Here is an 18,182-nt window from a genome sequence, read left to right on the forward strand (position 1 = left end):
GGCTCTCTCTGGCTCTCGCTCTCTCTGGCTCTCTCTCTCTCTCTGGCTCTCTCTCTCTCTCTGGCTCTCTCTCTCTCTCTGGCTCTCTCTCTCTCTGGCTCTCTCTCTCTCTCTCTGGCTCTCTCTCTCTGACTCTCTCTCTCTCTGACTCTCTCTCTCTCTGGCTCACGCTCTCTCTCTCTGGCTCTGTGGCGCTCTCTCTCTGGCTCTCGCTCTCTCTCTCTGGCTCTCATATTTCATTTGATTTAAAAATGTCTGAGATTTTTTACTTAATCTAAGTTATATTGCATGGTGCTAATATGAATATTATACATGACTGTTTTTTCTTTTCTTTCTCTTTCTCCCTTTCTTTCTTTCTCTTTCTTTCCTTCTCTCTCTTTTTCTTTCTCTTTCTACATGAATATTATACTTGACTGTGTTTACATTCACTTGTAGATTTTTATTTTTAGTTAATTAGTCCTAAACTTTTGATTAATAGATTTTTATTATTAGTCATAGAAAAACTATAGTGTTATATGTATACTCGGAAAATTTTACTTGTTTTAGTTTTAAGTAACAATAACTGCTTATAACGTCAGACTGATCTCAGCATGACATGAATCACAGGCTGCTTGATCACAAAATCTATTGTGTTCACATATTGCATATATAGATTTTTAAATTTTTACTTTTATATTCTGTTATAGATAGTCTATATATTTCGAGCTATTACATATATTTTGTTGTATTACTCATTCTTAATTAAATAAATATAATATTTTAATTCTCTTTTTGTACCCTATTTATTTGTAATTTACACATACATATATAGGATGTCCATTTCTATCTCAGATATGTCTTCTTTCTTTCTCTCCCTTTCTATTTCAGATATGAATTACAAAATTATTATACCCTAATTTACCCTAAACGCTTTAATGTAGGTAATTAAAAGATCATAAAAAAGTTTTTAGAAATGTTAATTATATACGTTCTAAGGTTGTATATAAAAGTTCTCAAAAAACCTTTTCTAAACGTAATTATAAACGTGCTGAAAACAATGAAATGTCGTTTTTAGGATGTTTTAAAAACATGAAAATGTTTGCTGGGTAACAGTCTTTCAAGACAATTAGGTAAGAATCATATTTTACCTTTTAAAATTATTAGTGAAATTTTAGGACATTCAAACGTTAAGGAATTTTTAAAAAGTTATATTAATCAAGGTGAAATAATAATGGAAGGTGGAAATGAAGAAGATGAAGAATTTAGTGGTGAGGGTGGCGTTGGTGAAGTTAACCAATTGCTTACAAATGATGAAAGTATTCACTGGGGTAGCAATGCACGAATGGCCCTACGACACCGTTATCGTCATATGAATGTAAATACAATCTCTAATTTGGAAGATCACACTTACCCATTGGCATCTAAAGAACCTTCACCAACCATAAATAATAATTCTCTATCAATATCTAATAATAATAATAATATACTTACTAATACAATTACAAATAACCCTATTGATAATATTGGTGCAACTATTACTATTGATACTGCTACGACTAATGCTGCAGTTAATAATATTAATAATAATATCAATAATAATAATAATAATAATAATGATAATAATAATAATAATAATCGAATCGTTTATATATAAATAAAAAAAATATGTAAATAAATAATTAAATATATATTATACTATATATAACATGCAATCTTCTAACATTTATAATATATATATATATATATAAAAAATGGACAATAATTGTTTATTGTTAGCTTTCAACTACATTCAAAAAACATCTTATGAACCAAATGATAGTTACTATAATCTCTGTCTTTATAAAAATCATATTCTTTATGAAGCTTCTGTTTTAGTAGTAAATATGTCTAATGGTTTTTGTAATGTAGATAAATCAGCTTTTCATTGCCCTCCTAAAAATATTTATACATCTCTACATTTAAAGGCAGATGAAGATGAAATGATTAGTGATGATGACGATGATGATTTGAATAAGTGCCTAGAATTGTTAGTAACCAAGTTTAATGTAAAATATGCTTGGGTTTATGGAATTAATCAAATCCTTTTTAAATTACCGGTATTGCAGTATCTTACTGTCTTTAATATAAGGAGTTCAACTATCTATAAATTTGGAGAAGAAATTAAATTAGATGAATATTCCATACCAAGACCTATACAAGTTTATAATAAACGTAATAATTTTCCACCACCTTCACATAGTATAACTAATCTTTGTCAAATGCTCTCCAAAAATTTAATTAGAGGGTATCAAGATTCTTTGAAGACTATTATTTTTATGCAGATAGTAAAAAGAACCCAGATTGTAGACATTTACATTGTTCTTTACATTTCAAAGCCACCAAGAGTAATTCAACGTGCGCATGTTTATTAAATGAAATAAATCGCCTCATTCTCATGTTTTTATCCGCCAGTCAAGATCTATATTTAACCGAATACAAAGAATATATTAAATGCAATCCAAATCACAATGAACGCTTCTGTCAATTCATGGCTGGACGTGAAGTTGAATTCAAACTACAAACGCTACTACTCAGTATGATTTTTCCCGAAAAATTTCATTGGGACTGTTATAGAAATGTAAATGGGATTTATGTGTCAGTAAAACTAATAGATTATCCAAGGAAAAATATAGATAAATATAAATTAATTAAATGGCAAACTAGTCAATTTTCTAAGCTTATTATGATGGAAAAATCAATCAACCATCGAGATTCTAATTTCATTCAAAATATTATGATATTTTTGGGGTTTGATGAAATATATAATGTACATTTATTACCTTAGTAAATAAAAATGGAATCTATTATTAATAGTAATTTATATTTACCTACATCATCTGATGATTACTCAAGAATACTATCTTCAGATTCAATATCGTCATTACCTTTATTTTCACAAATTTCTTTACAACCCGAACCCGAACCTATACTTGAACCTGAACCCATACTTGAACCTGAACCCATACTTGAACTTGAACTTGAACCTGAACCCATACTTGAACTTGAACCAAGACCTAAACCTAAAATGGAACCAGAATCAAAACTAGAACAACAAAAACAACCAGAACTAACAGATTTGCCATCTCCTAGACCACATTTCCCCCAAAAAGATAGAGGTAGTTTATATAGTCATGTATTTGATTATAAAGTGAAAAAGAATAATAAAGAATTACGACGATATCTATTGAAAATATACATTCAACATAAATGTTCTCCTAAAAACAATGATGATGAAATGTCTAAATTTATTTATGAATTTGGTAATCAAAATGTAGAGGATATGGACGATGAAGAATTGAGAAATATTATAAATATGATAACTTTGGTACAAAATATATTATCAGATCACTCTTATGTTAAAGACTTCTTTCAATTATTTAAAAATGTTTCTGAACAAATTAAAGACATTGCTCTCCAGAAATATCCTCAGTATTTATCGTCAATAAACCTGATTTTTAAGCAGATTATAATTAGTTTACAACGCATTGAAAATAACAAGAATGAACATGTTGACAAATTATTAATGCTTCTTTCGTTAGACATGAAAGATATGAAACACTATCAACCAACTTCGTCTAGTACAATAATAATACATGCCTTGGTTCAAACTGGAATAAGTTTAATTATGTGTGGTATAATAGAATTTATTAATAATCGGGGTAAGGTTCAGGCAGAATACGATGCCAATCAATTCTTTAATTTTAAAGAACATGATGAAGAATTAATGGAAAATGTTGAAGACAATGATGATAATCCAATAAGAAAAAGATTCAAACCTTCTTCATAAAAAAAAATATTTAAACATCATATGTGTTCAAACATCAGGTACCTTAGAAAAATCTTACAATACATTATGCCTACTATACAGTCCATCTTGGATACATCAGTGACAATGAAACAGAAGTGAAGTGCATGTTGTATGATTATATAAAAGGAGTTGAATATCATCTGAGCCTTCAGTTTATTAGCAGTCAGGATGCCCTCCGCATCCTCTCCTTAAAGACAAACTGACATAATGGGAAATTACTTGGAGAAAGCTGAAACGAACCCCAAATCTAGAAGTCCAAGTCCCTTTTTAGAAGAGGAAACAATGGATGGTAGGTAATAATACGAATATATAGATGTTTATATACATTTTTTACAATATACCTTTTTTTCTTATTTTAATATATGTTTATGTTTTTTTTTTATTTTTTTTTTAGAACAATCTACACAGCAGTTAATGTTGCCCCCCCTCCCGCCTGAAATGGTTATAATAGAGGAAGATGATGAACAAGAGACGAATGATTTTGGGATATTGGAAATGGAACTCTGTATTATTAAAGAGAAGAATGTCGAAGGTGAAGAGAAGACTCACATAGTGTTCCAGATGCCAGCTAAAGTACCAGATTTATTATTAACGGGAGCGGATCCAAAGAATAATGTGTCTCATCAAGCAAGTACCTACAATATTCTCATGGCAGATGTGTCAGGATCCATGTTCATTTACTGGAATGGTGTAATGACTGGGTGGAACGAAAATGTGGCACCTCATTTGGTAGGGAGAACGAATCTGTTCGTATTTGGCAGTAAAGTTGAATTAAAACGATCAGAAACAAACCTAATATATAGTGATTTTGCTAATGGTCGTACAGATTTGACTGGTGCACTACAAACTATTGTACATGAAGTTTACTAATGTAAGGAGAGGTATATCAAAGTGTTTCTTATTACTGACGGCCATCATAATACAACATTGATTGAGCCAAGTCATGTTATTGACAAAATGAATGAGGTTGAGAATAAGATTTGTGAAGTTTTTGTGTTAGGTGTGGGATGTGACTTTCCCGTTCAGTATAGTCTGGATATAAGGTCGCGTTTGCACAATGGTAGTACCAATATGCCTTCACTTTTCTGGGCGAAAACGTCAGATGAATTAGAGGAAGAGATGAAGAAAATTGGTGGATACATATCTGATGGAACTTCACCGATCCTGAAGTTGTCAGTGAAAGGTTTCTTACTGCCAGGGGGTATAGCCAAGGACAAATTCTACCTGAATGAGTGGGTATATTTTCCCTGTGAACAAGAACAAGTGAAACAACTTAGATTAATATATGGTAATAATGGATGTCACATTTCACCCCAGTTTCGTCGTATATCATTATTTGAGTTGAATGAAGTATTTCGACAATGGAATTCTGTTATTATTCAAATTAATAATAAGAAAGAACCAGTTCCTTCAGATGTATTACCTTTAATGGAAAGAATTTTGAAATCAATTCAAGCTAGTGAGGAACTCAGTAGTAGATCTATTCGAGATCGGTTAGAACAAAAAGAATTTAAAAAATATGAATTAGAGTTAAGATCCTTGCTTAATAAAATAAGAGTAATATTAACCACTGAAAAATTCCAAAATGAAAAAGATCTGGCTGAAACTATTCTGAGTACAACAGTAAGAGGTGGAAAATATGAAACTAAATGTCTTCAGATGAAAGGTCATTCAGATGAAGATTATAGAAATGATTGTAAAATGTTCATGGAGATTTATGAAGAACAAAAAAAGTTGATAATGCGCATTAAAAATGATCCAGATGATTATTGTCAAGTAACAATGACCTCCACTATATCTGACTTGCAAGATCGAGATTTCCCCACGATGTTGAATAGTAATAATAAATATGAGTTTTTAAAACTGTTTACGATCTCTGGCATTCCCGTGTATGCTCCACATAGTGACTCTGTAACAATCAATCCATGGTCATATAGTGTTAGAAGTATACTGAAATGGCCATATACTATCATGAGCCAGGTTGCCATAGAAAAGAGCAAAGTAGTGGAGTTGGTATCTGATAATAACTTTAATGCCATAATCCCGATCTTTTCTCAAGATGCTTCCCAAGTTATGGCCCCATTAATGGGTACAAGACTCTATGCGATGTGTGCAACTTATGCAATCACAAAAAATCCATACATTATTGATTTTGACATTCACATGGCAGCTTTAGGAGTGACCTGGATGAGGATTCTGTTTGAAAACCCAACTCAGCCTAGGCCCGAGTTTGTGCGATTGCGTATTGCACACATAGAAGCAACAGCAACATCTGGGTATCTCCACCGACCAAGTTTTAAGAAATATTGGCAAGTGCTTATCAATGACACGGCCCAAGCACTCATGACAGAGAGTTTTGAAAGAAATTTGGGGGAAAAACTCATAAAATGTGAGTCACTAATTAAACCTATGTTTATACTTTACTTACATCAACGAAGTGATGAGACTCCTCTAGAGGATAAAGTTGTTATCAAAGTTGTGAGGATGATTCTCTTAGAATACATTGGTCGTTGCCTTTCTAAATATAAGAAACAGGAAAAGAATTCCACACCCTTCACTGATTTCTTTGCCAAAACACTTGTTGATGAAAAGCTTAAAGAAGAATGGGTGAAGAACTACATTGCGACCTCAGAAAACCTAACCCTTAAGGATTTTTATACCTTAGAAGAGGTTGAGAAGACAGCCAGAAAACATTTTAAAGACGAGGACATGCAAAATATTAAGGAAAAGTTAATTGAACAGATCCCCATAGCTGTGGATATGAAAAAGGTAGAGAAGCTACGGGATGTTTTTCTGGCTGGAGATATATCTTGGTTTTCATTGCGAATTTTTGCTAAAGAAGTTGGTCTAAAGGAAGACGTTATTGACAATATGTTTAATGAACACAACGTGTTTATTTATACTGCACATGCCCTACAGTATAGAGACTCTCGTGAACGGCTAACTTCAAATGTTAGTGATAACGTCCAAGCTTTAGTGACTCAGCGGGTTCACCAGGAGAATTGTCTCAATATTTACAAGGAGTTTGAAAATATAATTGTTCAACATAAAAAGGATTTGTGGTTGCAGGAATATTTATCAACACACAGAGAAATTGTGCGCCCCATGACAAGGTCACAAATCTTAATAGAAGCTTCTGGACGAGGAGTTCAGGTAACAAATGATACTTTTGAAGAAGTGTATAAGAAATACCGACCAAATGTAGGGCTGTTGGGTAATGCTTGTCAATGTCGAAATTGTCCTTTTTACCTGATACCCAGTAAAAGGTATAATCAACACTTACATTTAGCACGTCATTATTCTTCAAATTATCCTCATCATTTGCTCTCGGCAGCCTATTTTTGCAGGCATGAAGACATAGCAGATGCTATCTTCTACCAAGAGTCTATTAGTAAGTCTCAATTAGATAATGCTTTCATTGAGGACCTTACATTTTTACTAAAAATATATCAAGAAATGGCCCCCTACTGATGATTAATTATTTAATAATTCATCCAGGGCCACCCGATGTGGGTGGGCCAACTCAATTGTTATTATTGCTGTGACCACCTCTGTTGATTTTCCCCTACCTAAGCTTTATTAATTAAACTTGGCTCGTGCCATATTTAAGGTTAGTAGTAGTATCTATCATTCATGCCCTATTGTACTCACTACACAATTTTATGATATTAAATTGGGTGGTACTGTTTTTTTTTATAATATAATTATTGTATTTATGTATGTAGTTAGAAAAATATATTTATTGGAATGGTTGATTTCCTTCATTTTCCCAGAGCATCTTCACACAAACTTTATAGCATATTAACACAAACAAGGTTAAATCTGGCACACACACACACACACAAACAAACAAACATTAAGGCATTCAAATAAACAATGTTTATTTATTATAAACACTTTAATAATAGTGGATATTCTATTTTCTAGTTCACTCTCTTGTTGGTTGGTGGCATCTTCTGTGTTAACATCTTACGCTCGTTCTTGAGGTACTAGTTCACTCTCTTGTTGGTTGGTGGAAACTTCATTCTTCTGTGTTAACATCTTATTCTCGTTCTTGATGTAAAACAACTCTTTCTTTTTCTTCCTCCCTTATATATTCTTTTTTCTAGTTCACTCTCTTGTTTGGTGGAAACTTCTGGTAGATAACAACATTCTTCTGTGTTAACATCTTATTCTCATTCTTGAGGTAAATCAACTCTTTCTTTTTCTTCTTCAAGAGTGTTTCCATTCTTTTCAAGTTTTTATTCAACTCAGCTTGTCTCTGCCTAGGGTTAATCTGGGAAAGCATCTTCGTACAACTTTTTCTTGGAAGGGCAGCAAAGCGTGTGTGGTGGGCTAGCTGGATGGCCGTCCGTTAGTGGATGTAGTGAGAGTGGCCACGGATATTTATATATGTGGCTCAGCTAACACAGTGCTTCCGGCAACCAGCTATTAGTCAGAACCGGGACTTTTATGTGGTACTTATTACTATCTAGCTTATCTAGGCAATTCACAAACACAACGAAAACAACATATGTCCCATACAGTCCTGCCCTTTCGATAACCTACACTGAATACACTGAATAATAATTACCAAGGCAAAATTTAAAAAAATAAAAACATGCACACTTTTATTTAATGAAAATTACAGTGGAATTAATATGGAATGAAACATGTCAACCCTTTGTGACCATTGAAAAAAAAAATCCTTATTCTTGCATCTTTCATATTGTTAAGCTAAACAATGTCCCAGGTTCTTTCCTAAGTCATGCATTTGAAAATAATTTAGTTTTATTATCTTCTTAGCATGAAATGTTTTAGGATTGTTGTTATGGTAGTTTACATATATTATGTGTTTCTTCATACCCTAAAAAGATCAGAATATTTGCTATGATATATGAATCTTGATGATTCACCCTTGTTTGCTTCATTATGTGTTTGTTAAAATTCCTAACCTCCCATTGAATCCAGTTATATTTATTTTTAACAAGGGAGTTTAGAATTATTATGCCTACATCCATTCCATTTATGTTTCTCCTACATTGCCAATGTATTTTCTCGGGCCAAACCATACTGAGCAACAGCGCTTGCAGTTTGTATTCGACTTCACGTTCAGCCATATATTGGCACATTCGTTCCTTATCCCTATGATTACTATTAATGTAATCTTTATATTCTGTCGTATATAGCTCTTGACTAGCCGATATGAACATAAGAGTAAGGCGGTTTATTTCATTCAACAGACAAGCACAAGTTGAACTACTCTCACCTTCTAAATGAAAATTACACTGTAGATCATTATTGCTGTTTTTATTTCTGGTATAGAAGGTAATACTCTTTGTGGAATCCTGGTATCCATTAATCAAATTTTGGGCGAGTAAATGACAAAGATTTGTAATACTATGTAAAACTGGTGGAAATGTATAAATATTACCCCGACGGTATAATACATTTCGAGATTCATTAAAAGATTTATTTATTGGTTTTTTGTCTCTAAATGTGTGGATGTTCTTATTTCGGATATCGAAGACTGCCAGATTTTGTAAAACAGGTAATTGGAATAAGATTTGATTATTTCCATAGACCCAGACATATTTTATATCATATTCTGACACCAGAGTTTCTAGACATTCGCTTAAGTTATTTAATTCTTCTTGATTTTGGTTTAATTCTTCATCTGTTATTTCATCTTTGTTCGTTTTTGTATTTATATCTAGATACCTATTAATGCATTTGAAGGGGAAATGAAAGACCGATTTATCTACATAACAATAACCATTAGCCATATTTACTACTGAAGCAGAGGCTTCGTATAGGATATGTCGTTTATGGACATATCCATTCGATTCAGAAAAAGTTTGTATATAATTAAAAGCTAATAAAAAACAATTTTCCATTATTATTAAACCTCTATTTTTTAAAGAAACAAATGTATATAAGTATAGTTTAATATTATCAGATGATATAGTTTAGTTTATTGTTCATAGCGTTGTTTATAATAACAATACCTGCTGGTCTAATTGTAAAACTTATTGTTCAAAAATTATAAGTATAACCGGTAATCAATGCTTTTTGGGGTTCAAACCAGCATATGTTTGATATTCTGTTAAAATAAATTTTTTTATGAATTTATTATAACTAAAAAACAATAGGAAAAAAAGAAAAAAGTAGCAATGGGGTTAATAAGAATTTTAGTTGCTATAATCCTAATTATAGTCGTTATAATAATTATTTATTTACGCGGAAAACGTATCAATGTCAGTAAGGCTATCAGATATGATCCGATTCATGAAACAACATTACAATCCACCATCAGTCCAACAACAACAAAATTCTCTGAAACATTACAAACCACCATCAGTCCAACAACAACAACAACAACAACGTCCTCTGAAGTACTTCAAGAAACAACATTACCATCCACCATCAGTTCAACAACAACAACAACAACAACAGAGTCCTCTGAAGAATGTAATATAATCATCTCAAAGTTGGAATCATTATTCTCCCCGTTTATCAGAGATATAAATACCTATAAAGGTCTCGTAATTATTCCTAAACCACCAATTTCGTATAATCCTAAGAATAGAATCGAAAGTGAGAATACAATCATTAAGCCTTTTAATAACTTCCTTTTAAATTACAATAAAATCCACAGATATTTAGATAATAATATTGTCTCAAATAACACAAATTATGTATGGCAAAATTCTAGTTACGACAAGGGATATTATACCAAAAATCCAATTATTTTAATATTTCCTTGGAATATTAATGATTTGAAACCTAATGTTTATACAGATCAAAGTGAAATACAAGATGTTAAATTACAAAACCATATAAATGCAGTACGGACCAAATCACATAATAAAAGAAAAAAATTCGACATGGACAAATTGTGGATATCATGTACGCATGCGGCAAGTCAAGATATATTTATTCAGGGATTCTCTAAGTATGATTTTCCAATTAAAGAAAATTCATTACCACCATTTGTGGTAATGAAACTTGAACTTCAAGATGGTAATAATGAGGTGGAATGTAAAATGGTGGCTAGGAACATTAATTCCTCAGAAACCTTTGCTAGCATTAAATTTAATATCTATGTGGAAATCTCGGAAGAAGAACAAGAAACAGGAGGAAGATCAGGACTCCTCCCTGATATAGTTTCCGATTATGAGTCCAGAAACGTAATATTCGAGGGAATGTAAAATTATGGTATCCTGTATTCAATGCAAGAAATAATTATTTTGAATGCTGAAAAATCAACATTGAATGTCCTATTCAAAATAATGTGCGTTTCATTTCATTTCAATAAGATAAAATTAACATTGGACTTCAAAATAGGTATTTTTTTCTCACCCCATAAAAAATTAGTGAAATTGTTAAAACAATCTTGAGTATGGTACATTTCCCTGAGGATGGGACCTCAGGTTTAAGAGAACGTATAAATATAAAAACTTATTTAAACAATGTTTCTGCTAAAGATGATGATGAAACAAGAACAATCATATTACTAAATAAATTGTTTCATTTATTTGATCTATCTGATCGATACATAAAATTAATAACTAAAACATATCCTCTTATTAAAAGTCAATATCAACAAAAGGAAACCATAGCTTTATTAAATAAACAATATGATGAGTGTAATATGGAAAAAAAATTCCTTGAGACTGCGATAGCAGAAAAAGAACGCGAAATACCCGATTTAAATAAACAAGTTGACAAGTTTACAACTGAAATAGAAAAACAAAAAAATATAATAAACAAAATAGAAATTGACAACAATGAATATGAAGAAGAATTGAAAACCCAAGTATTGTATTTAGGTCAATTAAAAGAATGTGAAGATAAAATAGAGGAAAAAGACAAACAAATAAAATAATTAGATAATCTAAAAATGTTGAACTCAATAAAAAGCTACAACTATGTACCACACAATTATCTGAACAAACACAAAAAATAAATAAAATAAATGAAGAATTAACTCAAAGTTATAGATATATTACCGAGTTAAAGAGTTCTTTAAACGATTGTGAAAGTGATAAAAAAATAAAAATTGATATAACTGAAACTTGTAAACGAGAAATAAATGAAAAACAAAAACAAATAGAATTTTTGAATCTAAAGTGGTTTAATGAAAAACATCAACTAGAAGAAACTTACAAAAATGAACTTGAGAAATGTAACTACGAAAAACATGAACTAGAAAAAACCTATATGAAACAACTTGAGGAACAAAAACAAGCCCATCAACGGCAATATAAGGAGTTATTATCACTCAAAACAAAAGAACTTGAGAAACATCAACAAGCAGAAGAAACTTATAAACAACTTCAGGACCAAATGCTAAATAAATATAAGGAATTATTGGCGAATATAAACACAATAAATAATTCTAATAATACATTATTTAATAATTTAAAAAAAAAATCTATATTATCAAATGATGATATAACTGAATGTTTTTCAAATATATTGTTTATAAATAATAGTTATTCAAGTGAAACAAATAAACTAATTGAAGAAATAATAATAAAGATTATTGATAATTTTAATACAGAACACAAGAATTATATTCGACAAGAACACACAAATAGAATGGCTAAGTTAAATGACATTATTAACAATAGTAATTATAATAATAATGATCTACAACCTGAAAATATAGCAAATATATTATTTACTAACGAGGAAGAAAGAGGGTTATTTAATCATATACTAAATAGTTTCAAAACTAATATTACTGATGAAATAGTAGAAAAACACAAAAAAAAATTAATGCCTTATGTTGATTTAAATGTTGTTTTAAAGCGTCAGTTACAAGAACCAAATTATTTGGCTAAAATGTTAGTAGATGAACTTGCATCTATGGATTTAGTTAAAGAAAAGATAATAGAACAACTTGCAGATTTATACAAATATACAAAAGAAACAAATTATGAAGTTAAAAAGGTATATACTTTTATTACAATTATATATACAATTTATCAGAACGAACTTAAAAAAGATTTTAGCATACGAAATATAAAACACTTTTATGTAATTATCTTGCAAGTGATTCGCAAATCATATGGTGATACTTCTAAAATATTAGCCATTCAACAAATGCAGGAATCAGAAAATTCGATATTAAAACAAACAAATAAAGAAATGAATTCTAAAATGTTAGTCATGACTTCTGAATTAAAAGAATCGAAAATACATTTGTCGATGATTAATACAATTGACGTTTCTTCAGACTATGATGAAACTCTAGTAGAAAAGTTCACTTCTATTATCAGAACTAATATTAATGAACTCGATGCTTACCTATCAGAGAAGTGCCGAAAAAAGTATTTGTTATTAGCATTCGATCAGATTAAAGTAAAAGAAATATTTTGTAGGAATAGTGTTGCCAAAAATGAAATGAAACAATTATTCTATTCTCTTTCGAATCATATTTCTAAATTTATATTCTGCGCCCAGTTCTATAAAAATCTTGTTACGGTAATAAACGATAAAATTCTTATGCCTTCTATTCAATTAAACCTATATTTTTCACAAAACCTATATGACATCGATACTATGAAAACAGCTTTATTAAACTCCCAAAATATAAAGAAAGCTATTAAAACCCCTTCTGTTTTTCCCATTATATATAATATTAAGGGTTTAACACTGATTGGAGAAAAAATTAACATTAACGACGATGAAATTTACAAAAACCAAATAGTGTCTATTGATAACAAGGATAACAATTTAAAATTACTTACATTATTGAACAGTGATGATATTGAACAAGAAAAGAAATGGTTTATTGAAACACAAATAATAAAGAAGTATTTAAATGTAATCGGCGATGAAATCATTTTAAAAACAATTTCCTCTCAGAAAGTTTCATCACAGGAAACAACAAAAACATCAAAAACATATAAAACAACAGATTCGGGGACAAAACAAAAAGATGCCAAACAACGATCAAAATTAAATACCCAAGACAGACGAAAAAATGAAATATTGACTCTGAAAAAGAATCAAAGAGGAAAACAGTTCATGAATAGGAGAGGAACAGATGGAAAGCAATTGGAAGAGGAAGTTGATATTAATCCAATAAATGACACCAGTGCATCAGTTGAAGGTAAAGAATGAGGATATTAAACCAATAATTGACACTAGTTCAATAGTGCTAGAAGAAAAGAAGGAGGTTAAAAAGGAAATAGAAGAGGATGTAATAATGCTAGACAAAAAGAAGGATGATAAAAAGGACTTTTTTTTGGCGGGGGGGGGGATAATAATAAAAAAAATAAAAAAAGGAGTAGCAGGTCGGGGAGTAGGCAAATTAACTCAACTCCAAAAAAAGAGGGAAAGGGAATAGAAAGATTTTAAGAAAACATTCAGCCTTTGATTATATACTACTTATCCATTAAATTATGTGTTTATGATCTAACAAAATAATCAGAATTAGAATTTAGTAATCGGCCTATATTAATAAAAATATAGAAAATATTAAGGAAAATAACTTGTATTGATTCAGCAACCTATGGTGGAGGGAGGGGGATGGGATAGTGGTATAAAAGGAGAATTTCTGCCTATTTAAGAGTCACAAACCCTTGCTCTCTCTCCAGCTCCAGTGTCAGGTGTACAGTCTACTGAAATTAAGCAGTTTATCATTCAGTAGGGTAGTGGTGGGCGTCATTACAGTTTAACTGTTGATCCATATGCAGTCATCTAGTCCATCAAGAATTACATAACAACAAGCTTCAATAATCAATTCCTTACCAGTTCAGTTTATGAATCAAATCATAAAAAAAACCACACACTCTATTTCTTATTGTTATAGTACCTACATTAACTACTTATGTATGCAATGATCAGGTACAGCCGAAGCTGAAGGAACAAGTCAGAATATACCACTTCCTAAGCCATTTGGAAACATATAAAGAGAGTATAGTGTAAAATGATTGACTTGTAATTATTTGTCTCTTTCAGGTAAATTAACATTTAGAGATTGATTTTTTATTCATTATACTACAGTAAAACACAATTATAATAGTAATTTTAATTTATTGTTATTCATTCTTTCCTCCCTCTATCCTCCCCCACCCCTTGTTTCCGAACTGATGAAGGGTTTCGAGATAACTACTAACTTTTCTGGGGAAGCAAAAGAACAAGCTGAAAGAGGCCAAGCTGCATCTGTCTTACTTGAGCAAATGTCTTGTTTGGTTGAATCAACGGTAAAAGCAAGGTCATCTTCTTCATCTTCTTCCTCATTATCGTCTTTATCGTCGTCCTCATCGTCGTCCTTATCGTCGTCCTCAGACGCATTCGAAAGTGACCGGTTGATTGACAAACTAAAGGGCTTGGTACTAAATAAGGCCATAAAGAGAAAGATGAAGAAGAAAGAAAAGGCACTAAGGAAGCTTGATTCTAGAAAAATCAAATGGCCATGGTCTTCAGATGGAGATGATGACACCAAGTCAGGGGAGGAATGGGAGAAGCAGGAGAATGTGGAGGAACATGTCTTCGGTCAGGAAACAACAACAGGCACAGGTATGTATTTGTAAATAACTTTACTAATAAGAGGATTAATTTCAGTTGTACGTTATTTATTTTTTTGTGATTAAAAGTTTTTTTTTTTTAATCTGTGAATTCCTATGCTCTGTTAAAATTTATTCGGTAGAGAATATATTAATGTCTTTCTTATTTGCTACTACACAGCTCCGCAACTTCCCAAAAAGAGATGTCGAAGTGACAGACACTAAATGGAAGATAGAAGTTGTTCAGACCATTCGGAATTTACTTTTTTTTTTTTTTTTACCGAAGCCATCATGGATAAAATCACACAGACTGGAGAAAAAAATGAGGAATGCCTGTATAGCAGAACCTTGAAACCGGTTTCTGAATGTTGTTGGCTGCATTGTGGTGGCTTATTTCCCCAAGAAAATACTTTTACAAAATAAGCATGAATGGACAGTTCAATCAGAAAATAGTAGTAGTTGTTAGTCACTCTAAATAAATAATTGGGGTAAAAAGGTAAAAAAATGAGATACTGAATATATTATATTATTTCCACAAATTAATTTATTTTATTATCCTACCCCAACCCAAATTTTTCCAAAAGGCTCCCAGGCCCCCACCTTTTTCTAGTATTTGGGCAATTTTTAATTCAAATTCACTTTTTTACGGAACTTCTTCAACCCAGCAGCCAAAAGCACCCGTGTCGAGCAATAGTGGGATCGCATCCGTGAGTGGGCATCCCGTAGCAGTCATACTCCCCAATTTCATTAACTTTCTGTCGCCCACAAGTTAAGGTAAAGAAGCTGCGCTGAAAAAAAAATTGAAACAATGCTTATTGATGTCACAGAGAGAACATCAATACACCTCAATCAAAAGAATATTGATTAGAAAAAACGATGAACACCACCAACCTCAAGCAGAAGAATACTGATTTAATAAAAAATTTTTGGACCGTTGAAGGTTGAAGTCAACATTTTTAAAAGTGATATTTTAGATAAAGTGTTGAAAACCTTGTGATCAAACTCATGGCGGCGAAGTCCACCTAGTAATGTAATAGCTGGTTGCCCGGAGCAGTACTGTGTCAGTTGAGCCATATAAATATTCGTTGCCGCCGACCACTCTCACTCTTATATTACATCCACTGATGGCCAGCTTCGCTGCTCTTCCAAAGAAAAAGTTGTCCGAGATGCTCTCTCCTCAGATGAACCCCAGGATGGAGAATAGGACACAAGATACGCTGAAAAAAACCTTGAAACTATGCTGGGAAGAGGAAGAGGAGACACTAATATTGAATATAGAGAAAGAGTTGTTACAAATAATCCACGACATCAAGCTGAACAACACCAACCTCAAGCAGAACAATACCGACATCATCAAGCAGAATGAGACAATACTTTTGAAGACAGACCAAGAGTTGTTACAATTAATCAGCAAAATAATCACCAACATCAAGCAGAACAACACCGACATCAATCAGAACAACACACTATTGAAGATGATAGAGCAAGAGTTATTAAAAATAATCACTTACCTGAAGCAGAACTACACCGACCTCAAGCAGGAGATTGATGATTTAAAAAATGAAATTAAAGAGTTGGAAGGCTGAAACAACCCGCCTTTCTTTTGAGGAATTGATATGTGCAACCACTTGGAAGTCATATTAATTTATAATGGGACCAAAGAGCCAATGTTATTCAAAACTTCCGCACAGTGACTGACATAGTGACTGACGTGGATACATCACCGACCTGAAGAAGAATACAAACCTCTGGCAGGAGATTGCTGATTTAAAAAAAAAAACTTTCGAACAGTTGAAGGCTGCCTCATTTCATTTTTAATTCCACTGTAATTTTCACTAAATAAAAGTGTGTATGAATTATAAAATATATTGCTTTATTTTTTTTTAATTTTGCCTTTATTATTCTAGTGTACATAGGTAGGGGAATGGGGGCACCTTTTAATTTCACTGTAATTTTTCACTAAATAAAAAGTGAGCCCAGAATGGGAACAGATGTAGTATAATTAAAAAGTAAGATGATAATGTCAGTATGGCTGGCACTAGTTCCGGTGAGTGTCAGTACAAGTTGTCATATGTCGGTATTGTGAAGACTGTCTAGATACGTGAAGGTGAGTTTGGAGTGAATGAGGACGACGCCTTGCACCCACCTCCTCCAAATAGAGGGGAGGGGGGACAGGAGACATTTATAGCTTTTTGGAGACATGATATTTAAGCATGATCTCATTGATATATCAAGTGATTCTTCCATTGAAGTTGGGGAGGAGGAAAACATCTATTTTGGAGCCGAGGAAATAATCATTAAATTTTGTGTGTAAAGTTACTTCACCCGATTATCCCACGCTGGGCTGGATGCCCATTCATCTTTAAAAATTCGTATGTACAAAGTAGTGGGTAATTTTTCTTCATATTTAAAAAAACTACAGATAGTTAATTGGATGAGGGTATACTCACACACAACATATTTGTGTTTTTTCAGGTGGTAACTTAAGTTGTCATCACACCCATTAAACAAAACCAATTCATCATCTTGAAATACTACTTTAATATGGTCTATTTCAATTTTTTCCTGTGATGAGGCCTTCGACATCAAAATCACTTGATAGGTATTTTCAAGCTTGACTCCATTATTTTGTCTCATGAATAATTCATATTCTCTGTGTAAACACTCTATGCAAATTAAGGGACCTAGTCTATGGAACTCACTCCCTAGTGAATTGAAAAACTGTAAAACTTTTGCCTTATTTAAAAGCAAAACCAAAAAGTACCTAACTTCATCTATTTAGTTTCCTACACTGAGCTTTAAATTTGCTCTGTACCTAGTGGTACCCAATCTCCTAATTTTTATGTATCAAACAA

The sequence above is a fragment of the Procambarus clarkii genome, chromosome 29 (assembly GCF_040958095.1).
Source record: "Procambarus clarkii isolate CNS0578487 chromosome 29, FALCON_Pclarkii_2.0, whole genome shotgun sequence".
Taxonomy (NCBI): Eukaryota; Metazoa; Arthropoda; class Malacostraca; order Decapoda; family Cambaridae; genus Procambarus; species Procambarus clarkii.